The sequence below is a fragment of the Sorex fumeus genome, unplaced genomic scaffold, assembly GCF_029834395.1.
Source record: "Sorex fumeus unplaced genomic scaffold, SorFum_2.1 ptg000122l, whole genome shotgun sequence".
Lineage (NCBI taxonomy): Eukaryota > Metazoa > Chordata > Mammalia > Eulipotyphla > Soricidae > Sorex > Sorex fumeus.
In genome coordinates, this window is record NW_026606179.1 from 18,917,436 (window position 1) to 18,929,519 (window position 12,084).

Consider the following 12,084-nt stretch of genomic DNA (forward strand, 5'->3'; position numbering starts at 1 on the left):
GGTGGGGGGGGGAGGGGGGGAGGAGAGGAGAGGGGAAGGGCAGGGTTTCTCGAGGCGCAGCAGGGGCTCAGGCTGGGTCCCCAGGGAGGCAGGTGGCCTGAGGCTGGAGGAAAGAAGGGAACTGTGAGCTGGAGCTTGTGGCTCTGGCCGGTTGGCCGACTGGCCACCCACCCGGAGCTTGCTGAGCACTTTGCATAGAGTCAGGGACGCCTCCCAACATTCCTGCGCGTGCTGGCTGCTGCATCACCCGCAGTGCCAGTAGTGAGCGCCCTGTGATTCAGCTGCACCCCAGGACGTGAGGGAGCTGGTCAGGCTGCTCCCTCGGGGTGCAAGAGACTCCATAAGGGTTGGGGGGGGGGCGGTGAGTGGCTCCTGGCAACCCCATGCCCAGCCTTCCGTCCTTATCTCAGTGACCCGAATTTCTTCGACTTCATTTCCTAAATCCAGGGGTCCACCCTGCTCCCAGGGAACCCCTTCTCCCTACTCCATTTCAGTGACCCGAAAGCCCAGCCCCTACTCTAGCCACCGCCCCCTCCCTGGAATTCCGTGCAGGAACCAGGGGGCTCCTTCCATCCACCTGCCTGGGCATCCCGTCCTGCAATCGCTCACCCCGTCTCTCTCCGGAGCTCCCGGGGTACCCCTCTAGCTCTCCACCTGCACCCACGCGCCCCCCAGTCCTTGCAAACCAGCTCCAGCTGGGGTGGGGGGCGGGCACTGACGGGGTGTAAGCTGCAGTGAGGTGCGGGGCGCCCTCCCGGACCCCAGCTCACCCTTCACCCTCGGGGGCGCCAGCTGCTCGCAGGCAAAGCGCGTCTGCGGCCACAGTGCGCCTGGCGGTATTTATGAGTTTGGAGGCGCCCGAGCCTCCCGCCGCCCACAACCGTCCCAGCCCCGGAAGAGCCAGCCGCCTGGAGATGACGGGCTGCCCAGACAGCCGGGGCCCCGGGTCCCACAGGTCAGGCCGGTCCTGAGCGCCCCACGCCCACCTGCCCACCCCCCCGGGGGCGGGGCGTGGGAAGGGGCACCCAGCAAGGTTTGGTAGGTCGCTGCCGCCGCAGCCACCACCTCCAAGCTGGCCACCAGGTGAGCACCCGAACAGGAACAGGTAAGGCTCATCTCGAGGCTTATCCCTCAGGTGCCCCACCCCACAGCTGCGGAGCCCCGCTGAGGGCACGGACAAGGCCCCCACCCCCAAGCCCGGCAGAATGCAGGTGTGTTGGGCCTTTGCCAGCGACCGGGAACTTCCCCCTGCGCTTCCCATCCTCCAGCCTTCCGCCTCTCTCTCCCCTGCCTCCCTCCCTCTTCAAGCTTAGCCCCAGATTCCTCCCCAGAACCCCATCGCTTCCCCAGTAAACAAAATGAAATTCCACCAAGGCCAGCGCTGTTCCGTGCTGCGGGTCTAGGTGGGTTACCTGGGTTCCTGCCTGCAACGTTCCAGCCCATGGACCCAGGTAAGGATTAACCAGACACCTGACGCCCTCCTGGCCCGGAGCAGCTCTTATTTTACGGTCATTAAAACATGAACTCCAGCCCGGGGAGGCAGCACAGTGGGTAGGGCGCTTGCCTTGAACCTCTTAGGACCCACATTTGATGCCCGGCATCCTATATGGTCCTCCCTGCCTTGCCAGGAGTAATTCCTGAGTGCAGAGTCAGGAGTAAGCCCAGAGTCAGGAGTTCACCAAACACCAAAGAAATAAAATATACAACAATAATAAAACATGAACTTCAGGAGCTAATTCCTTACCCAATAAGGCTCTTGCCTTGCACGCAGCTCACCTGGGTTCCCATGCACCACATACTCCCCAGCACCGCCAGGAGTGATCTGAGTAGGTTGTGACCAATACAAATAAAAGACAAACAAAAAGAACATGAATTCCAGAATCCCAGAACCAGCCTTGGGGTCTGGGGAGGGAGAGAAAGGACAGCAAGCGAGAATGTGCCCTGGCAACCTTGGCAAGCTGTGACGGGCCATCCAAGATGGCATTGGGGTGGGGGTGGGGATCCCGGAGCAGCAGGTGAGACGTGATTATTATTCTTTTTTGGGGGGGGAGGGCAGGGGGCACACCCGCAGTGCTCGGGGCTTACTCCTGGCTCTGCACACAGGGATCACCCCTGAAGGGCTTGGCGGACCCTAAGAGATGCCAAGGATCAAACCCAGATTTGCTGTGTGCAAGGCAAGTGCCCTCCTAGTAGTACATAGCTCTGGCCCAGCAGGTAAGATGTGGATTGTGGTTTTTACATCCCTACCTAGAAACTTGACCATGAGTACAGGGGGCCTGCGAGCTGGAGACCCTGCGGCTGATACCGGACCCCGAAGAAGGGTAATTTCACCATGCCCTAATGCCCAGGCTGTGGTTCAAGGGTAACACATACACATGCCTTGCATGTGGGCAGCCCTGGGGTTCAATCCCAGCACCACTGGAATCAGTCCTGTGTGGCTTGCACACAAGGTTTTAAAACAGAGTAAGCAGAGGCTGGAGAGAGAGTACAGCAGACAGGGAGCTGGCCTTGTACGTGGTCAACCCCAGCATCCCACTGAACAGAAAGCCAGGAGCAAGCCCTGAGCACAGCCAGGTGTGGTCCTAAAACAATGATGATGATGATGATGATAATAATAATAGTAGTAATAATAATAATAATAGGCCAGAGAGATAGTACAGCGTGTAGGGTGTTTGCCTTGCACATGCTCAACATAGGTTCAAGTCCTGGCATCCCATAGGGTCCCCCAAGCCCACCTGAGTGATTTCTGAGTGCAGAGCCAGGAGGAACCCTTGAGCACCACTGGGTGTGGTCCCCAAACCAGAAATAATAACAATAAAATATAGCAATCATAAGACGGGCTTCCTGCTCTATTTAGCTTCTCTCCCCCTTCACTTACAGAACCCCCGCCCTGCTGTACAGCTTCAAATTTATTTCAGAGCGACTGTCCCAGCCATTTGCAAATATGCTCAGCCCCCGCATCCCACCCCCAGTCACAGGCAAACTCCCTGTAGCTTTCCTTGTTGTTGTTGTTGTTTTTCCCCTGGTGCTCTTCTAGAAGCTGCACTTCTTCACCTCTCTTTGTGCAAAAACCACCTCTGTGGGCACGCTGGGGAAACACATTGCCAGCTCCCTAAATAAACACGCAGGATGCAGAGGCTACTGAATGACAGGCAGGCAAACCTTTCTCAAGTCAACGTGCGTGCCTGCCGGTAATCTGTGTTCTCCTTGATGAACTCATTATGCTTGGAGATTGGCAGGTTCAAGAATTCTGGCATTTAGAAGTTTTGATGAGTGTCTAGGAGCTGTTTAGTAGCTGCCTAGAATCCCTCCCAGTCACAGTGGGATTTAAAAACCTCTGTGATTCACCCCCAACCCCCTGCCCGGCCCGGGAGGCTGCTGATAGTCCTGTGCCCTGTTCCCCCACCTCTTTGGCAGAATACGCTGCTTTTCAGTTCCTGCAGCTTCAGTCTTTCTTGTCTTGTTTTCTTTTGTTTTGATTTGGGGGCCACACCCAGCAATGTTCAGGGGTTGTTCCCAGCTGTGTTTGGAAGACAATGAGGTCCCAGGGGACAAACCTAGGGCACCCGAGTGCAGAGCAAGTGCTCCAGCCCTTTGAGCCACCTCCTCATCCCACGTGTTACGAGTCACCCTTTCCTGCGCAGAACAATAGTACAGCGGAGAGAAAGCTTGCCTTGCATGGGGCCAACCAGGAGCCAGGGTTCGATCCCTGGTACCCCATTTGGTCCCCTGAGCATCACCAGGAGTGTTTCCTGAATGCAGGGCCTGGAGAAACTCCTGAGCATTGCAGGTGTGACCCCAAAAACAATAATAACAGAACATTGACCCTTTCAAGACTTACTGAGAAGTCTAAAGCGCTTTTGTGTCTGTGGTATCTCTCATTACATTTGCCACAAAAGAAAAGAAGTCTTAAGTTTTTTTTTTTAATTTTTATTTTTTTTAAATTTTTGTAATGAATCACTGTGAGGTACAGTTACAGACTTACAAACTTTCGTGCTTACAGTCATACTTTCAGTTATACAATGATCAAGTGCCCATCCCTCCACCACCACTGTTCCCAGTATCCCTCCCACCACCCCCCACCACCCCCTGCCCCCGCCTTTGTGGCAGGCACATTCCCTTTCTCTCTCTCTCTCTCTCTCTCTCTCTCTCTCTCTCTCTCTCTCTCTCTCTCTCTCTCTCCCTTTGAGTGTTGTGGTTTGCAATACAGGCATTAACTGGCCATCATGCTCAGTCTATACTCTATTTTCAGCACACATTTCCCACCCCAAGCGGTTCCCCCAAGCATCCTTTACTTGGTGGTCCCTTCTCTATCTGAGCTGCCTTTTCCCCCAGCATGTGAAGAAACCTTAAGTTTTCAGGGGCTGGAGTGATAGCATGGGTAGGATGGCGTGATAGTGGGTAGGGCACTTTTGCCTTTACAGTGGCCAACTTAGCTTTGATCCCTACCATCCCATATGGTCCCTTGAGCCCCTCTGGGAATAACACTAATCATACCCAGGTGTGGCCCAAAACCAAAAATTAAAGTAAAAGTAAAAAAAGAAAAGTGAGTTGGGGGCCACATCTGACAATGCTTAGGGGTTCCTTCTGGCTCTGCACACAGAAATCATTCCTGTTAGTGCTCAGGGGACCGTATGGGATATTAGGGATTGAACTTGGGTCGGCTGCATGTAAGGCAAATACCTACCCACTTTGCTAGTTCTCTGTCCCTGGAAAACTGAGTTTTGAAAGCAAATAGCAGAAAGAGTCCAGGCAGGAGTTAAGGCACTTACCCTGCATGTGGCAGACCTTGGTCCCATCTTTGCCACCACGTAGGAAGGCTCCCCAGGCACCGCCAGGAGTAATCCCTAAGCACAGAGTCAGGAGTAAGGCCTGAGCACCGCCAGAAAAGGAAAAAAGATGGAGAAAGCAGTTTTTATTTTATTTTTTTGTTGTTGTTTGTTTTTTTTGCTTTTTGGGTCACACCTGGAGATGCACAGGGGTTACTCCTGGCTCTGCACTCAGGAATTACCCCTGGTGATACTCAGGGGACCATATGGGATGCTGGGAATCGAACCCGGTTTGGTCCCGTGCAAGGCAAATGCCCTACCTGCTGTGCTATTGCTCCAGCCTCAGGAAAAACAGTTTTTAAAGCAGAAGAAAGGGCTGGAGATAGTACATCATTAAGATGCTTGTCAGTTCAGTTCCCAGTTCGAGCCCCAGCACCACCTGGAGTGACCAATGAGCACAGATCCAAGTGTGGCCCACCAGGCCCATCTTTTTAAATAAACAAAGCAGAAGGAGTCACACGTACCCCCTCTATCAGCCATAGACGCGACCGTCATCAGAATGGCAAGGACCAAATAAATGGTCCTAATGTGACGATGACGATGACTGCTTTGACTTCACTAACGCTCTTAGATCGATTTTGAGCACACTTCGGGGTCCTCAAAGTACGTGTTGAGGGCTGCTGAGGTCTGGGGTCGTGAAAGCAAAGAAATACTTGTTTTTCCCACCTAGGAATTTTTTTGTTTATTTTGGGGCCATATGTGACAGTGCTCAGGGATCACTCCTGGTGAGGGTGGAGCATGATATGGGGGTGCCAGGGGATCGAGTCCAGCATGGCTGTGTGCAAGGCAAATGGCTTTTCTCCTGTCCTGGCTCTCTAGCTCTTCACGGAAACGTTGTATTCCTCCCACCACCTCAGGATTAAGGCCCCCGGAATCTCTCTGTTGGCCCCTCGAGGTGGGTTGAGATCTCGCCATCTGCCCTCATTTCCTGCCCTGCACCTGTCCAGCGTGAGATGGCCATGGAACTAACTCTAATTTTCGCTTTTCCTTCAGTTTGGATTTTCAGGTATGCTCTTGCCCTTCCCACTGTCTTACTCTGCTCCTGGGAGAGAAGATGCCTGCAGTGAAGAGCACTTTCTGAGGAGTCAGGCGGCCTGTATTTAGACCAAGTCCAAGCAGTGACTAGTTGCAGTCAGTTATTTAATGTCACCGTGCCTCTATTTCCCCCATTTGTTGAATGAAGCTAGTTATACAGTTCTGGGACCCCTGAGCACTATGAGGTATGGCGCCCAAATTGAAACAAATAATAGCCCAGTAGTTGAGGCTTCATGATGAGGTTATTACAAGGGATCACCTGAAAAACGCACCCTTGGGCGCTTCAGTGTGTGAATTTCATGGCGTCTAATTACATCAATAAAGGTAAGGTAAAGGCCCTCCCGTTGATCGTCGATTTGCTCGAGCGGGCCCAGTAACGTCTCCACTGGAGACTTTGTTGTTACTGTGTCTGGCATATCGAATACTCTCGGTAGCTTGCCGGGCTCTCCGAGAGGGGCGGAGGAATCGAACTCGGGTCGGCCATGCTGGCCACTTGTAAGGCGAACACCCTACCTGCTGTGCTATCGCTCCAGCCAATTACATCAATGTCAGAGGCATAGAGTCCTGCGCACCCAGGTTATATAGGCTTGCCAGACTTCTTTTTTTTTTTTTTAATTATTTTTGTTTGGTTTGGTTTTGGTTGGGGGGGGGGCATCCTGGGCTCAGGGCTTACTCCTGACTCTATGCTCAGTGATCACTCACAGTCAGGCTTTGGGAGCTGTATGTGGTGCTAGAGATCAAAGCTGCATGCAAGGCAGGTACTGCCCACCCCACCCCCTGCAACTTATACACTGTACTGTCGCTCCAGCTTCTGTCCCAAGCTTCTTAAACTCTGGGGTGTAATTCCACGTGGGGACCATTGTGGAAGTCACAAAACATACCTTATAATTGTTTTTAAATTTAAAAACATTGGGGGCTGGAGCGATAGCACAGCGTGTAGGATGTTTGCCTTGCACGCGGCCGACCCGGGTTCGATTTCCAGCATCCCATATGGTTCCCCGAGCACCACCAGGAATAATTCCTGGGCGCAGAGCCAGGAGTGACCCTTGTGCATTGCGGGTGTGACCCAAAAAGCAAAAAAAAAATTTTTTTTAAACATTGGGGCTGGGGGCCAGAGCGATAGCACAAAGGGTAGGGCGTTTGCCTTGCAGGCGGCTGACCTAGGTTCGATCCCCTTATGGTCCCACCATATGGTTACTCCTGAGTGCAGAACCAGAAATAACCCCTGAGCATCGCCATGTGTGACCCCCCCAGAAAAAAACATTGGGGCCAGAGAAACAGTATAGTGAGTAGGGCATTTATTTGCCTTGCACATAGCTGACACGAATTGAGTCTCCAGCATTCCATATGGTCCCCTGAGCCCCACCAGAAGTCATTCCTGAGTGCAGAGCCAAGAGGAACCTCTGAGCATCGCCAGGTGTGGCCCAAACACAAGCAAAACAATAACAACAACAAAGTTTTTTGTTTTTTTTTTTTTTTTTTGCTTTTTGAGTCACACCTGGCCATGCACAGGGGTTACTCCTGGCTCTGCACTCAGGAATTATCCCTGGGACGCTGGGAATCGAACCAGGGTCTGCCGCATGCAAGGCAGACGCCCTACCTGCTGTGCTATTGCTCCAGCCCCAACAAAGAATTTTTTTTTAATTTTGGTTTTGGGGTCACATCTGGCAGTGTTCAAGGATTATTCCCAGCTCAGCGCTCAGAGGTGAATCACTGTGGTGCTGGGGGACCCTGCAGTGCCAGGGACTGAACTTGGGCCTTGTGCATAGAAAGCATGTGCACAGGCCATTGAGCCACCTCTCTGGCCCCTAAAAAATTTCCTGCAGCTCAGCCCTTTCTGCTGCAGTTTAAGTTGCACTATTCATGCTCAAACTGACCATGAGCCTAATTTGTTTTAAAGAAAAAATTCTTTATGATTTATCATCAGTTACTGTTTGACTGGGGGAGGGGTGGGAGGCCCACCCTCTCCTGCGATACTCGGGGGTTACTCCTGGCTCTGCACTCAGGAATTACTCCTGGGGATGCTCAGGGGACCACATGGGATGTCAGTGATTGAATCCTGGTCAGCCTTGTGCAATGAAAGTGCCCTATCAGCTGTACGATCACTCCAGATCCTAATTTGTTTTTAATACCTATATGCCCAGGGTTGCATAAAAAATCTCTCAAGTAGAAAAGGGGTCGTGAGTGGGAGAAGCTTAAGAAACCCCATTCTGAAGACTGGAGCGGGAGCACAGAGATAAGATCCCTCAGAGCTGGGATCAGTTTCTGTCACTGCTTATAGTCCTCCAAGCCATGCCAGAAGTGATCCCAGAGTATAAAGCCAGGAGTAAGTCCAAACACAGTAGAGTGTGGCCCAAAGAAAGAAAGAAAAATGGAAAAGTTGCTGCCATTATGTGAATACACACAATTTCTTTACGTAGCTATTGTTCATGGGAAGAAGGTTGGGGGTGGCACAACTGTCAGTGCTCAGGTCTTACTCATGGCTCTGTGCTCAGAACTCACTCCTGGCAGGGCTCAGGGGACCACATGGGGTGCCAGAGATTGAACCCGGATGGGCTGCGTGCAAGCCTTAGTCACTGTACTATCTCTCCAGCCCCTTTTCATAGACATTCTAATTGCTGCTTTGTTTATCTGTTTGGCTTTTGACCATTTAGTCCATATTTTGTTCTAGAACAGTCACAGTCTCGTGTGAATATACAGACATATTTCTCTTGAGTAAAAAGGTGGGTCACTGGAGCAATAGTACAGCAGGTAGGGCACTTGCCTTGCATGCCGGCGACCTGGGTTCAATCCCTGGCATCCCAGATAGTCTCCCAAGCCCTGACAGGAGTGATTTCTGAACACAGAACCAGAAGTAAGCCCTAAGCATCCCTGGGTGTGGCCCCCAAACAAAAAAGTAACCCCTAAAAAAAAAGTAACTCCTGAGAATCCCCGGGTGTGGTCCCAAAATAAAACAGGCACGGGGTGGGGGGGAGGCTGGAGTGATAACACAGCAGGTAGGGCATTTGCCTTGCATACAGATGTCATGGGTTCGATTCCCAGCATCCCATATGGTCCCCCGAGCACCGCCAGGAGTAATTCCTGAGTACATGAGCCAGGAGTAACCCCTGTGCATCGCTGGGTGTGACCCAAAAAGCAAAAAACCAAACAAAAAAACACAAAACAAGGGGAGGGGGTCATAGGGTATAGATGTATTTCTCTTGAGGAGAGACCACATTTGTGTCCAGAGTAAAAGTAAAAGTAAAGTAAATGGGCTGGAGCGATAGCACAGCGGGTAGGGCGTTCGCCTTACACGCGGCCAACATGGCTGACATGAGTTCGATTCCTCCGCCCCTCTCGGAGAGCCCGGCAAGCTACCGAGAGTATTCGATATGCCAGACACAGTAACAACAAAGTCTCCAATAGAGACGTTACTGGGCCCGCTCGAGCAAATCGACGATCCAGAGTATATGATCATTTCCCTCTGCCTGACGGAACACTTCCTTCTCTCTAAGGTGCTCACTAACAGCTGTGCCGCTGGAGGGTTCATTTGACCCAATCCAAGCAGATGCAGTCAGAGCTCATTGTGTAGGACATTGAACGTCTGGAGCAGGAGAGAGAACTCGAGTGGCAGAGCACATGCTCAGCCGTGTGGTTCTGGGCTTCACTATTGGCACCAAGGCCCCCCACACTGCTGGGTATAGATAGCCCTTCTCCCTGGTGGTCCCTGAGGTAGAAATGAAGAAAAGTGTTAGTGGTGTAACTAAACAGAACACTTGTTTTGCATTTGCGAGGACCTGGGTTCAACTCAGCACAATGAATTATAATAGTAATAATATTGGGGGTGGGTGCCACGGTGATGCTTAGGGGCTATTCCTGTCTCTGTGCTTATGAACAAACGATCCCTCGATAGTGCCTGGGATTCAAACTAGGGCCAGCTGCATTCAAGGCTTCCAGTCTAAACTTTTTTGGGTCACATCCGGCAATCCTGAGGGGTGACTCCTGGCTCTACTCTCGGGAATCTACTCCTGGTGGTGCTTAGGGGATCATATGGAATGCTGGGGATTGAACCCAGGTTGGTGTCAGTATTCAAAGCAAGCGCCTTATCTGCTGTACTATCTCTCCAGCCCCAAAGTTCAGTTTAAACTTTTAAAAATAAAATTGAGGGGTAAAGACAGAAGAAAATGAAGCTGAGGAGATAGTGCAGTGACTAGATGGTTTGTCTTGCATGCAGCCCACCTGGGATTAGTCCCCAGAGCAGAGCCAGGAGTTAGCCCTGAGCACTTCTGGGTGTGACCCCCCCCCAAACAAAAATAAAATAAATTTAAAAAACCAAATAAATAAACTAATATCTTGCAGAGTTTCCTATAAGGTTGTTTGGGGGTTTGGGGGAAAGTGGAGGGAGGAGGGACCCCTCCAGCAGTGCTCAGGAGATTTTGCAGTGTCAGGATCAAACTTGGGAGCATTATACTTGTAAGCTGTTAAACCTTTGAGCTATCTCCCACATATCCAGGGTTATCAGTTTTAAAAATACTTTTGTTGGGGCTGGAGCGATAGCACAGCGGGTAGGGCGTTTGCCTTGCACGCAGCCAAATGGCCGACCCAGTTCAATTCCCAGCATCCCATATGGTCCCCGGAGCACCGCCAGGAGCACATTCCTGAGTGCATGAACCAGGAGTAACCCCTGAACATCGCTGGGTATGACCCAAGAAAAAAAATGCATTTGTTGGGGCCGAAGCGATAGTACAGCAGGTAGGGTGTTTGCCTTACACATGGCTGACCAGGGTTCAATCCCTGGCTTCCCATATGCACACTGAGCACCACCAGGAGTAATTCCTGAATGCAGAATCTGGAATAGCCCAGGAGTAACTTCTGAGCTTTGCTGGGCATGACTCCCAAAAAAGCAACACACACACACACACACACACACACACACACACACACAAAGTATTTGTTGGGCCAGAGAGGTAGTATAGTAGGGAAGGTGCTTGTCTTGCTCATGACTAGCCCAGATTCGTCCCTGGCACTGCATGTGGTTCTCTGAGCAACACCAGGAGTGATCCCTGAACACAGAGCCAGGAGTCGGCCCCCTGTCAAGTGTGATCCAAAAACAAAAACAAAAAAAATTAAAAATTGGAATAAAATAAAAATGCATAATTCCTTCACCCAATACTTTTGCTCATATATTTCTTAGAGTGAAATTACTTTTTTCAAGATATTTTTGCTTATTATATACTTTTTCTCTTAAGAATGAATCAGTTATCGTGCTTGCTTCGGCAGCACATATACTAAAATTGGAACAATACAGAGAAGATTAGCATGGCCCCTGCTCAAGGATGACACGCAAATTCGTGAAACATTCCATATTAAAAAAAAAAAAGAATGAAACAGTTATCATATAAGTTTAGCCCAACTTGGATTCTTTTTAACACTTATTATTCTATGAAGCAAATAAATAAGTTATACTTAAAAAATGCATTTGTTAAGGGATGAAGAGATGACTTGAAAAGGCCAATGACACCCTTGCCTTGCAGGTGGGAGCCCACGTGTCATCCTTGGCACCACATGGTCTCCTAAACACTGCCACTAGGCGTGACCCCTGAAAACCATTAGATGTGGCCTCAAAATACATAGGAAAGTAAATGTTTTGTTTTCTTATATAGGCAGCACACAGGCTATTTGCTGGCCAACCATATAAACGTGTCTCCTGAATCTTGCCTTTGTGCGCCTGAATGTGCTTGTCAGTCATCAAAAGGCCTTAACTGTATTTATTTATTTATTTATTTATTTATTTATTTACTTATTTTTGCTTTTTGGGTTACACCCAGCGATGCTCAGGGGTCACTCCTGGCTCTGCACTCAGGAATTACTCCTGGCGGTGCTCGGGGGACCATATGGGATGCTGGGGATCGAACCCGGGTCCGCTGCATGCAAGGCAAACGCCCTACCTGCTGTGCTATCGCTCCAGCCCCAAAAGGCCTTAACTTTAATGCTGTCTGATTTCTCAGTCTCTCACTTACAGATTGTTTGTTAGCAGGGCCAGGAAACGAACCCAGGGCCTCACACATGCAAGACAAGTGTTCTATGCAAAGCCAGGCTTCCAGCCCCAGGGAATCATTTTTAGGGCATGTGTCAGAGATATCACCATCCTTCTCATTAGGGGTGTTAACATCTCATGTTTCATCCCACTCCCCCCAAAAAATAAAAAGTTTTATCATTTGGTGTTATAGTAAAGTTAGCC

The 12,084-nt window shown here is 50.6% G+C and overlaps 1 non-coding gene across 1 annotated transcript; it reads left to right on the forward strand.

Annotated features, from left to right (window-relative positions):
• Positions 1–11,107: 11,107 nt before the first annotated feature.
• Positions 11,108–11,214, forward strand: LOC130044638 (U6 spliceosomal RNA). Its single transcript, XR_008795473.1, has one exon. It is a non-coding gene; the product is annotated as a U6 spliceosomal RNA (small nuclear RNA).
• Positions 11,215–12,084: the final 870 nt, after the last annotated feature.